The sequence below is a fragment of the Nannobrachium achirus genome (genome assembly GCF_963921795.1).
Source record: "Nannobrachium achirus genome assembly, chromosome: 8".
NCBI lineage: Eukaryota > Metazoa > Chordata > Actinopteri > Myctophiformes > Myctophidae > Nannobrachium > Nannobrachium achirus.
Genome location: NC_137817.1, coordinates 62,643,179 through 62,656,892, shown reverse-complemented (window position 1 = coordinate 62,656,892; position 13,714 = coordinate 62,643,179).

The following is a 13,714-nucleotide window of genomic DNA, read 5'->3' as shown; positions in this document are numbered from 1 at the left end:
GAATAAAGATTATGTTGAACCACGTTTATTTTTTTTAATTCATATCTTAACTAAAACTGCTATTGAAAATGATGCTGTATCAATGACTAAGTAATGTATCAATCCTGACATACTGTCTGTTTATATTAATACAGTAAAGGAGTGATCATGAATACAATCATGCACTTGCCAGTACAATTTAATTAATATAGTATATTAATTATACGCCGGCAACAAACGTTTACGACAGTGATGTAAAATGTATTCCCAGGTCCAATCCCCACTGAGAGTACACGTCGCTATGGTAACCAGTAGCGATACGTTTTACGGCAGTAACTGCAGTAAAGTGTTATGTTGCTTACTGTCCAGCTCTGGCGGCTTCTTCAAATAGAAAAATTGTGATTGCTTCGCAATTCCTATTAAAAACAACATTTGAGTACTTGTCTAGCTCAAGCTGTCTTAGGAAAATGTCAGTACAGATAGCTACAAAGGTCTACAAAAAGGATTTAAGTGTCAAGCAAGCAACTGAAGTGTGGCTGGTTTTGGGATTATTTTATTCATTGGATGATGATCGGACGGCCGGGGACCCTGCTACTATTGGACATAACTGCGTTGCTTCCAAGGAACTTTCACCGAGGAAGGAGAGGCAGGAGGTCTACTTCAGAGCTGTTTTCTGGGGGAAATGGATCCATTATTATTAATCGTGGAACATTTAACAGCCTCCGTAGCGTGATTGTGAGTACATACATGCATGTGTCTTTCCTAATTTAGCCTGCCATGGCTTCTGGCTGCTGCTGTAGCTGTATCTGTGAGTACCGGGTGATCATGATGCGCCATCTAACTTTTTCAGCTGGAGGCTAGATCATTATAAAAAATAATAAAAAAAGATATATATGTATATAAAGACTCGTAACTCGACTCGGACTCGCCACTTAAAGACTTGAGACTCGACTCGACTCGTCCCCCACGTCCTCCAGAGACTCGACACTCGACTCGGACTCCTCCCCCAAAGACTCTTGACTCGACTCGACTCGTGATCATGAGACTCGTGGGCATCTCTGCTGTGTTGCTGCTTTTCACATTGGATTGGTGCCATCAAGTCAATTTCGTTGTGCACTTGTGTGCAATGACAAAATAAAATCCATTCAATTCCAAAAAAGAGGAGAGGAGAGGAGAGGAGTGACAATGTAGCCTAATATAAAATGTTTGGATTTATGATTGACAACATACTGCAACGCCAGACAAATGCATCGTCTTTGTCGGGGTGAAAACCTTGTATGTCCAAAACCGTTCCGTTTTGTATTTATCTTTTTAAAACATTTATAAACTAGTGAAAATAGCCGATCTACAAGCACACAACGCCTCACGACGTGAGGCATTGTGTGCTTGTAGATCTGCTATTTTCACTAGTTTTGTGCGACAGTCTTCTATGATGAAGCAGGGCTTCGCTTTACTAAATAAATTACAAATTTGAAACTTGGAGATACAAGGTTTCTGCCCGACAGTGACGACACACTCTGTCAACTCCCCGTTACAGCGAGTTCTGCAGTGGTGTAAGAATGACTACTAACAGGTCAATCCAGGAGTGTGTCTGTCATCATGTTATCTGTCTTTCATAAATAATACATCAGCTTCTGCTGTCTTTAATAATACTTGATGTGTTCTACACCAGGGGGAGACAGAGACCCTTTATAAATGGCATAAATCAGTCAGTAGAATGAGCTTTGATTGATTGAAGAATTTATTAGAAGTTTGCATAGGAAAAGGTACAGTTTCATGACAGTACAGTTCACTGGTACAAGGTCAACTAAAAGGAGATCCCTAGTAAGCACTTGGCTTATTTGCACAGGAAACAATTAAAGTATCTCATATAACATTGAATGACAGACGAATAGAACACAGTACTATGCAGTAGATATAGTCGGGGAAAAAAAGGGGAATAAAATAACAGTGCAAAAAATATATACAGTAGATAATTACAAAGAAGTGTCAGGGGGAGGGTAAGGCTGGGCTAGGTTTGTTTTGACCAGTTACGAACGGCTGCCGCCTGTAAGTGGTTTTTCAGGGCGATTTTAAAGTATGTTAGGGATCTAGGGCCTTCGGTAAGGTGGTATAGCAGGAGAACGAGGTTGACCCTTTGTTGAGCTGACTCTTGGGTTGAACGTGATCTGTGGCGCTGCCTCTGGTGTTGTAATTGTGGACATCCTTAACGTTTATAAAGTATTTTGACAGGTGCTTGGGTATCTTAGTGGTGTAGTGTATCTTGTACACCTGGCCCATTGCAAGTTGCTGTACTCTGTCATCTACTCTGAGCCACCCCACTCTTAACTGCCCAGTAAACACTAGCCGTCATTTAGACCTATGGTTATGGTTAGCCCTCATTTGAACCGTCTATCGTCAGTCTGTCTATAGACCGATTGTAGCTGATTACATTTAATCCATTATTCCATACTTGTTGATTAAAAAAACAGCTTTAATATCCACACCTGGTTTTCAAATATTGGACTAAAGTAATTTTAAGAGCCAATTTCACTATATAGTCTAGTTGTAGCCGTCATCTGAACGCTTCCATTTAAACAATATATCACCGTTTAGGACAAACGTGTGTTAGACCATCTTTTTTTTTTTATACATTTTTATCAAGTTGTTCATTATCGGATGCTAACAGTATCTCCCGGTTCTACCTTAATAGTTGTAGTTTAATTGCATCCACTGAGCAGTTTTCTGGCCATTGCACATCTTTTAGGCGTCTAAAAGACGTGCTGGGCAATACCTTTGAAAAATTCTAAAAGTGTAATAAATAATGGCATAATGCCGTGGTGCTGCTCATGACAGCATACTATTACTTATCTGAGTTACATAATTCATTCTGACACCAACAGACACAAACACACAAGACTGCATGTCTCCCCGGCCACATCCCCACCCCCACCATACGATAATGATTAAATAAAATCGTTTTATAGCTATCCATCAATATAAAGTTAGTTTGTGTTGTCAAACAAAATGCACCAACCTAAAACGAACAGCGGGAGGCGATATGTCAACTACTAATAGCTGCTGGAACACAAGTAAGTTACAAGCTGTTGCCGTGGTCCAGCGGTAGCGCACAGGTTTCATTGACAGAAGATTCCGAGTTCGAACTCCGTCGACTCCCTGTGTCAAATAATAACAGTGCAAGAATGCATTACAAATACGATCAGCTGCGGTGGTTCAGGTAGCATACGGCTCTCAGAACCAAGGAATAGTGATTTTAAACCCTGCTGGCTGCCATAATTTTCACTACTTTCGGCGGCCGCTAACGGCGAAATGTAGCGTTTAAATGACGGTGATACAATGTCTAGTCTATGTATAGCCGTTGAAAAAACTTTAAATTTTAAACTCGTCACAGACCGGATATAGCTAGACGTCCGGTTACGGCGAAGACGTCATTTGAACGCGTTTTAACCCCCAAATTGCTTAGTGGGTGGTGAGTAGCGGTGAGGTGAGTCTGATAGGGAAGGTTAAGCAGGACCCTAATTAGTTTGTTTTGGGCTGTTTGAATTGGAGCTTAGTTTTCGGTGCCATGGCATTGGTCAGAAATCTCATTGTTCCTACATCCCATTAGTCAGAATCTGGTGATGTTAACCTGGTGAAAAATACTAAGCCTGAACCTAAACCTAACCCTGACCCTAACCTCAGTAAAACTTTGCCTAAACCTAACCCAAACCCTAACCTCAGTAAAACTATGCCTAAACCTAACCCTAACACCTAACCCTGACTAAATTCGGACTAATGAGATGTAGGACTAATGAGATGTAGGACTTATGGGCAGTCCCCTAGTTTTCAAGGCTTGTGGGGCGTCACGATACCATATGTGGACTCCGTAGTCAAAGAGGGGCTGAATTATTGCACCAGCTATGGTCTTCAGTGTGTTGAAATTGACCATGGGGCGAGAATCATGAATGAATGATGCAGGAACATGTGTTGTATGTGGGGGGGGGGGGGGGGGGGGGTTTACTGTACGTGTATGCAAACGTAAAAAATATAAATAAATAAATCACTAATCCCACCAGGGGCAATTAGTCTTGAGTAGCTTGTCAGAGAGAAAACACACTAACATAGCCTACTACAAATGCAACACACGTGCAAAACAAAGAAAGAAATACTCCATGGACATAATTGTGGAATAAAATCCACTGTATCTTAAACATTCACGGACGGTATCACGGTAAAACACATTTTAAATGATTTAAAAGTTGTATTGCTTGAGGGCATTTAGAACAGTTAGTTTTAGAATTAATTTTGCAGGCAGGTAAAATATGGCCTAATGAAGCCCTGAAGGCAAAAGAGGAGAGGAGGAGATTCAGCAGCTCAAACTACATGTGCAGAGTGCAGAAGAAGCCATAATGCTGGTAGCTTAGGCCAGGGGTTCCCAAACGTTTTTGTCTCAGGGCACCCCATGAATATATTTTTAATCCGAGGCACCCTTACATTATAATTTTGGTAACGCTTCCTTTTACGGTACAGTACCAGGTACTACCAGGTAATACCCAGTATTTACTGTGTAATAACCAGGTAATTACATGGTAACTACCATGGTAACTACCTAGTAATTAATTACCTTCTATGTTCCTGAAAACTACCAGGTATTTACCAGGTAATAATAAGTAATTACATGGTAACTACCAAGTTACCATGTACCATGGTAATATACCTAGTGATGGTTAGGTAATTACTAGGTATTTTCCTAGAAACTACCAGGTATCTCCTGACATACAGTGTGCTGTTCAGGGGGAGAAGCAGACTCACAGACACTGTAAAGCCAGGACTTGGCATGCACTGAATGCAAATGAATGAACACTGGTCAGTTTGGGGGCATTTTCGGTCCAAGTGTCTTGAGTAATGTGATATTTTTCTAGTTATGGGCTAAATACTGAGTAATTACCAGGTAATAACATGGTAACAGACCTCACTTCCTTTTGCGGTACAATTCCACTTTAATAACTATGTACTTTCCAGGTAGATATTTTTGTATTTACTGGGTAACGAATGAGTAATTACCAGGTAATAACATGGTAACAGACCTCAATTCCTTTTGCGGTACAATTCCACTTTAATAACTATGTACTTTCCAGGTAGATATTTTTGTATTTACTGGGTAACGAATGAGTAATTACCAGGTAATAACATGGTAACAGACCTCACTTCCTTTTGCGGTACAATTCCACTTTAATAACTATGTACTTTCCAGGTAGGTATTTTTGTAGTTACTGGGTAAATACTGAGTAATTACCAGGTAAGTACCTCTCAATTACCAGGTTAAACATGGTAGTTATCAGATTAACACCTGGTAAATATATAAGTCATTAGCCGCCTCTCGGTCACTGAACAAATTGATTGATTGTATATATAATCTATAATTACTGGGTAAATACCTGGTAGTTCTGATTGAGATATCTAGTAAATACCAGGTAACTACCTTGGTACCTGCCCGGATTAGTATTGGTTATTTCCTAGTAATTACCTGGTAAATGACATGGTAATTATATGGTAATTACAGTAATAAATGTGTATAATTACCTGGTTATTACACAGTAAATGCTGGGTATTACCTGGTAGTTAATTTTCACTCCCAGCACCTTATCTATAGCATATCGTCGTTGTCGGGTGGAAACCTTGTATGTCCAAAACCGTTCGTTTTGTATTTATCATCTATAAAATGTACTAAACTAGTGAAAACAGCAGATCTACAAGCACACAACGCCTCGCATCGCGAGGCTGTTTTCACTAGTTTTGTGCGACAGAGCTTTCTGCCTGACAGTGACGATATTTTAGTGATTATGTTGCGAGGAAACGTTGATATAAAAGCCATTTTGGTTAGAACTGACTGAAAATAACTTTGTTTAAACAGATTCCAAATTTTATCAAATTATCTCGCAGCACCCCTGGACTGCCGTCATGGCACCCCAGGGTGCCCCGTCACCCACTTTGAAAACCCCTGGCTTAGGCTACTGCAGGATTGTTGGTTACAGATTGAACTTTTGGGCTGTTTTTTAGTTTTAGTTTTAGTTTTAAGCAATAATCCAAACTATTATCCTGGGGCGGAACATTTGCCAAGTTTTATTTTTTTTTACACAGTAACATACTGTAGCCTGCAACAACGTACAAACAAAGACTTTCTCCAAGAAGATAATTGTGGAATAAAATTATGTTAGAGAACAACAACAAAGTAGAGAGGGGAAACATGGAAGATGTTTCGGACAGCAAAGCTGCCTTCTTCACGATATTGTTATACACTAGAAAATATTGTTCCTTCGAAACAAGTGTGGGCTCGCGTTAATCTAAAAAACAATGGAATAAAAGTACAATCTGTTAAGACCGCAGGCGGTGTACATGTAAGTATGTAGGAATAGATAGGTGCCAAAGTTTTGAGGAGAACTTGATATGACTGATAAATAATGAGGATAACATATGTGTGCTCGCTTTCAGCGAGCCCACAATTATCTTAACTATAGGCCTACTTGAAACCTGTTGCAAACATTAAGCAAAAATCACACCCGGTGTGAAGTGAGCTGTGCTAATTTTGAGTTCATTTCATTAAGCATTCCGTGAAGCTTGGCCAATGTGACCCTGGGCGTACAACAAACTTTGGACAGACGGACAAAGACAGATGTTGGAGATCAGAAATGGCAGATCTACACAACGGGTCACGATCCGACGCTGTGTGACTCACGTGAGCTTGCAGATCAGATATTAACAGATGTGATGTCAAGGGAAAGGAAAGGAGCGGACCAAGTATAGGCCCCTGGGCGACCCCAGACACCAAAGTAGACTACATCCTGCGTATGGGTTTAAACATTAGGTGAAGAAAAAGAAAAACACAACAAAGCCCCGACGGCAACAGAGAGAATTCAGAGCTGCTAAAACAGAGTCCAGGAGAACAAGCCAGAATGCTTGCAGCTTTCTGCAGGATTTCTGTTGATTACAGAGAGAACTGGGGTTCTTCCAGGCTGGCTTTTACTGTGAGGCTGGCCGGGGGGAAACCAGCAGATAAGAAAACGCTCAGAACACTCAACAAAAGAATGATAAAAACGGCACCCCATCTTTAATACTTTTCAGGATTAAAAAAAAGAAATCAAATAAGAAATAGCAGATCTACAGTAGCCTATATCTATATAGATCTGCTAGTTTAGACATTTCTTTGAAGATTTTCACCTATAATAAAATAGGGAGGTCAGGTAGTAGTTAAGATGATCATCAAAAATCATACCTATCCAAGTATTTGTATGCTTTATGTGACATACTTGCATTGTGTATGACGCACTCTCTTTGGCCTCATCTCTGTTATAACCAGAGAATGACAGCATAGCCGTGTTGTTTTACATAATACTTTGACTGTATTATCTGTACGCACAAAACTGTGCAGCTCTGTAACACTGTCATGTTTTAGTTATGAATCCCGGCCTCAGGGGTGTCGCACCAAATTGTGGGCCCTGGGTACAAGGATTCACTGCGGGCCCCCCATGAATGTTCTTCATAGCGGGAACTGGGAACGCATTATTTTGTGCTTTATAACTATTGAAAAAATTGCAGATCTACAAGCTCGAAGATTTGCACACATTTTCACGACTTTTTCAAAAATAGCAGATCTACAAACTCGCAGTGTGGCACTCGGTGCCGCGCTGTGAGCTATTTTTCAACAGCAGCTAAAGTATAAAATAATGAAGGCCCTATAGTATCTCAGTCCCACTTCCCCCCACCCCTTGTGACGCCCCTGCTTCCCACATTGCAGTGTGATGTGATTTGAAACACTTATCAGAGCTCTGAGAGGGGGGGAGGGGGGAGGGGGGGATTGGTAGCTATAATTGTAAAGTATTTTGTCCAGAATGTGGGTCACATTACTGGGTTGTACCCTCAGGGAGGGAGAGAGAGAGAGAGAGAGAGAGAGAGAGAGAGAGAGAGAGAGAGAGAGAGAGAGAGAGAGAAGAGAGAGAGAGAAACCCGATTCATATCGTATCGTACAACGGTGGCCCCTGATAACCGATCTCCAAGCTCTCAACCTGTCGCATCAGGGACACTTCGTGAGCTTTGGAGATCAGCTGCTTTCGTTGTGCGTCACTAGGGAGAGATAGAGGCATTGGGAAAGAGGGAGGGAGAGAGAGAGAATTGAAGGACAGTATTGAATAAATGTGGCTGTTACTACGACATGGGTTACTAGGGCAATCAGCTGCAGCTGGCACATGACCACTGGCACATACAGTACAGGGATGGGACGATATGAAAATGTCATATCACGATTATTGTGACAAAAGAAATTGCGATTTACGATATTATCGCGATAATCCAAACTATTATCCTGGGGCGGAACATTTGCCCAAAAATAGCAGATCTACAAGCTCACAACGCGTTGCGACGCAGCGCGTTGTGAGCTTGTAGATCGGCTATTTTTTGGCAAAGACATTTGATAGAGAGTGAAAGAAATAATGTATTAAGTACATATATTATAAGTACCTTTTACCAATTATAGAAGGTTTAAGTGATACCGGATATGCAGCTCGGCAAATAAAAGGTGAATCGATCCCACTGCATGACGGAGGACGATATCACGATATATTAAATCTCCACGATACGATTATTGCGAGTGTTTTTTATCACGACAAATGATAATATCGCTTATCGTCCCATCTCTACTGGCACATACAGTGAAGTGGAGCTGTACTTGGTGTCACATTGCCATGTTGTTGTAGAGTTTGTCAGACAATCAATGACCAATTTAAGAGAAACTGATGTGATGGAACTGCAGGTGCCCGGCTGTTACAGTCTTGACGTGCCAATAACCGTGCAGGTGTTTCTATAGCTTGTAAAGAAACATGGTAGCCTGACACTCGAATAACAGTCTAAGTCCGTATTTTAAAATTTTGGATAAAGACATTTTTTTGATTTACCAGACTGTAAACCACAAACTAGAAGTTTTTATTTTCTTAAAGTCTTAACGTACTCCCCCCTCATTTCGTTGAGTTAGATTTTTTTACTTGACTCATATATTGGGAATTATAAGACATAATACTTATGGAAAGTGGAAAAACATCTCCAGCAGTTTGTGGAACAACAGTCTAAAGTCCGTACCAGCACTATTCAGCAGACAAAGGGAGCAGATAACATTAAAACCGACAATTAAACAAAATGAGGGGGGATTGCATTAACAATTTAACAGATTAAAAATTACTAGTTTGTGGTTTACAGAAGTAAATCCAAAAATATATATTCAAAAAAATTCAAATATGGACTTATACCGTTATTCGTCTCAGGTACTCAATTGACATTCCGTTTCACTCCATTATTCAGTCTGAAACTGCTTTCATCCAAGGCAGTTTCTGGGATGGGTCTTCTGTGATTGGTTCACCGTCTGACCAACACAACAGTAGCAAAGCAGATGACGACATGACGTAGTGTTGTTATGTGGCTGGCTACTAGCCTGTTGCTTGCTACTGGCTAACCAAAGAAACAGGCAGAATATGAGCGCTACGAACTAGTAATCAAACACAGTAAAACATGTCTGCTACTGATATTTAGAGCAGAGGAGGAAGCACGCACATCTCCAAAATATTTGCAGGTGCTGGACCAAAAATATGCACAATTTTTTTTTCTCATAATACTTACGTATCAGAGATATATTGATGACATTTTTATTATTTGGAAAGGCACAGCTGAAAACCTGGGTCTTTTCCATAATTATTTAAATTCATGCAATGAGCATTTGAAATTTACATTTGAATTTAGTGATTCACATATTAGTTTTCTAGATGTTCGAATCATTAATAATGGTGGTTCTCTACAGACGGATTTATTCCGGAAGCCAACTGATAGGAACACCTTACTTCATGGCGACAGTTTCCATCCTGATCACTTGATCAGAAGTCTTCCCATTAGTCAGTTCCACAGGGCTCGAAGGATCTGCAGTACTGATGAAAGTTATCAGATACAAGCAGGCGCAGCTGATCTAACTAACCGTTTTCTGTCACGAGGGTATAAACCTGAATGGGTTAACACTGCAGCTAAACGTTTTGAATCGACCACACAAGAAGAGTGTCTTAATCCAGTTAAACGTCCTCAAAAAAAAAAAAAATCATCCTTTGTGTATTACTAAATATTCTCCTATTGGCTCTGAACTTAGAAAGATTCTCCATAAACATTGGCACATCATTGATACAGATCTCAAATTGAAAGTGGTCTTTAAAGAGCCCCCAAAACTAGTTTTTAGACGTTCCCCCAATTTAAGGGACCAACTCATACGCTCTTACACACCTTCTACGACCACCACCACTACTTTTTTATCTGATATCTCTCCTGGCAACTACAAGTGCTCCACATGTGCCCAATGTAGCTTCACCTCCAAATGTAAAACCTTTACCCATCCTCATAGTGGAAAGGAACTACCCATAAAAGGGGTCATTACATGTTCCACCACTTTTGTTGTATACCTTATAAAATGTCCCTGTGGATTGGCATATATAGGAAAGACCAGCAGAGCTTTACGTACACGCATCAGCGAACATAGAAGTAATATCAGATGTGGGGATGAACGAAAGCCTGTAGCAGCCCATTTAAAAAAAATGGGACACAGCATCAGTTCTCTGCGCTACTGGGGCATTGACAAAGTAGACAGACCCCCTCGGGGTGGAGATCAGAACCGTCTATTGCTACAACGCGAATCCTATTACATATATACACTCAATACCATGGCCCCTCATGGGCTCAACAAGGAATTCGATGTAAAACCCTTCTTGTAATTTCACAAGTTCAATAATTGCTGTAAAACCCTTCTTGTAATTTTATAAGTTCTATAATTGCTCTAAGTTGTTTTTAATCATTTGTCTTTTGTAATGTATATTTGCTTCTCATTTGTCATGCCGTACCTTTATTTTGTTTTGTACTGCATTTCTGTACTCACTGCTTTTATTTACATTTATTTTGGTCCCTTTGCCTAGGCCTTTTTAGGAGTTAAGAACTTTTTTATATTGTTCTACTCCTGTGTGATTGGATTGGATCCCAACACCCTGTTTAACATAAAAATGCCTTTGGCCCTGTTGCCTCTTAAAATCTGCTTACATGTTGACATGTCTAATTATGTGTATCTAAAACTAATCTATTTACATGTCAAATTATGTTTATCTAAAACTACTATACTCATACTGTCTGACACTACAGCCCAGGGACGGATTAACCCCAGTGAGGGCCCCTGGCCTATCATTTTTTAGGGCCCCCCGACCCGCCACTATAACCCCCCCTCCCTCCCGACTCGCACTACCCAACTCAGATGTTAAGCCATGATGATCATCTGTGGGGGAAAAAAGCACCTGTAGACAACAGAGGAGGGCCCCACACATTTGTTTTTACGTTTAACTTTAGTAAATTGTTAATGACCATGTGGCCCAGTTCCCCCAAGGGCCCCTAAGAGCCAAGGGCCCCTGGCAACGGCCCCACTGGCCCAATGGTTAATACAGCCCTGCTACAGCCTTTCCCCTGTAGATGGGGTGGGTGTGCTATTGATCCTCTTGACACACAGCTGTCACCAATCTGAGACTCATCCACACTTGTATTTGACACGCCTACTATGTGCATTGTAACCATACCTGAAGAAGACCCGCTGGGGTTGAAGCGTTGTTTTCCTGAAATAAAAGTTGTCGCTGGAGCGTCTAAACAGTGTGCGGACTTCCTTCTCTTTTCATGGTGCTACTGATGTTTGTCATGTTTCATAGCGAGATCGATACGATCGCATATTACCGCGATGGGCTACGCGATGTTTGTTTGGGAATGTGCGGTACGGTCCGGCGGTGGCGCTAGATTACTTGGAATCGCACTGAGTTCTCGGAAAACCTCACCCACGCTGTTCACAAGCCCTGAGAAGCGACGCTGATTCGCCGGACGGATTTCCAAACGAGGAAAACCTCTTCAATGAGAGCAACACCAGACCTCTGTATCGCTGAAACAACATTTTAAAGGGGTGTGGCTAGCGATACAGGGTCTGTAACCAGGCAAGAAATATGGGGCTTATAGACAAAAGTGTGACAAATTCCCCAACAGGGGTTCTTCTGACGGCATCCACCCTTTCACTTTTGAACTACTTACAGTAAATGCCGGCATTTGGTGCATTTTTGAAGTGAGAATCCTTCCTTCCATCCATCCATCCATCCATCCATCCATCCATCCATCCAAAATTATTTTCTTTCAACTTAGAAATATTACCAGAAGTAGACCTTATCTGTCATTGGATGATGCAAAAAACTTTGATCCATGCTTTTGTTTTCTCCAGACTCGACTACTGCAATGCACTTTTCTCTGGCCTCCCAAAGAAAACTACCGACAGACTACAACTAGTTCATAATGCAGCAGCCAGGGTGCTAAAGATGAAAGAACACATCATCACTTCAGTTTTAGCCTCGCTACACTGGCCCGCAGTTGGTTTTAGGATTGATTTAAAAATTATTTTACTTGTTTATAAATCTCTTAATGGTCTGGCACCGTCATACCTCCTCGACTGCCTGTCTAGATATGAGCCAGGCCGTCCCCTCAGGTCTTCTAGCGCAGATCTGCTCGATGTGCCCTCAATGACATATAAAAGATATGGTGAAGCAGCTTTCTGCTTCTATGGGCCTACAGCCTGGAATAAACTCCCAGCACACCTGCAGGCACCCTCTGTGGATAGTTTTATAGCACAGCTTAAAGGAGTAGTTCACCCCCAAAATGACTTTTTGTCTATTGATTACTCACTCCATGGAGACTTCAATAATAATAATATCTTTTGTTTTTTGTCGCATTCTAAAGATAAAAAATTGTTTACAAGAAATGTACCCGAATGGGGACCTGAATGCATTTGGGTCCCCATCCGGTATCAATGGGGAAAATGTACTATAATTATTATTTTTTCTTAGGAATGCAACAAATACAAACAAATATTACTGAACTCAAGTCTCCATGGCGTGAGTAATCAATAGAAGAAAAGTCATTTTGGGGTGAACTACTCCTTTAAGACCTATTTTTACACTATCCATTTTTTGTGCTTGCTAACTTTTATGTCCACCCTCTTATTGACGTTTTTGAAGGTTTATTTTTTATTTTTGTTTTATTGTTTATCATGTGTACCAATCTTTGCTCTGGAAAGCACTTTGTGCTGCATTTTATGTATGAAAGGTGCTATATAAATAAAGATTATTATTATTATTATTATTATTATTACCCTCCATCCATCCATCCATCCATCCATCCATCCATCCATCCATCCATCCATTTTACAATTCATCCGTTATCTACTCTGCCACCAAAATGTGGAATGCCCTGACATCATCCATGAAAGGACTTGTAAGACTGGTTTCTTTCAAAACTGGTCTGAAAATAAAAACATCGATCAGGAGACCACTATAAACTATAAGGAGACCAAAGTGTTTGCATTTGTTGATAACATGTAAGGTGTTACATTTTGTATTCTATGTTGAAGTTCTCAGGACATTTTTGTGTTATCCTTTTATAGCTTTAATGTCTAACTGTGCGAGCTTGCGCTTGCGTGCAATGTCATTATTTATATCTGTTGCTATTGGTAGTCAGTCATGGTTGCCAGCTCCCACTTGATGTCATGTGGGAGTTCAGACTGCTTCAGGCCATAATGAATAACTGATAGCTTGCATAATGTCTTCAAAGTAGGACGTACATCTAAGATGTACATGTATCCTCCATGGATGATAATACAGTCTCCCAC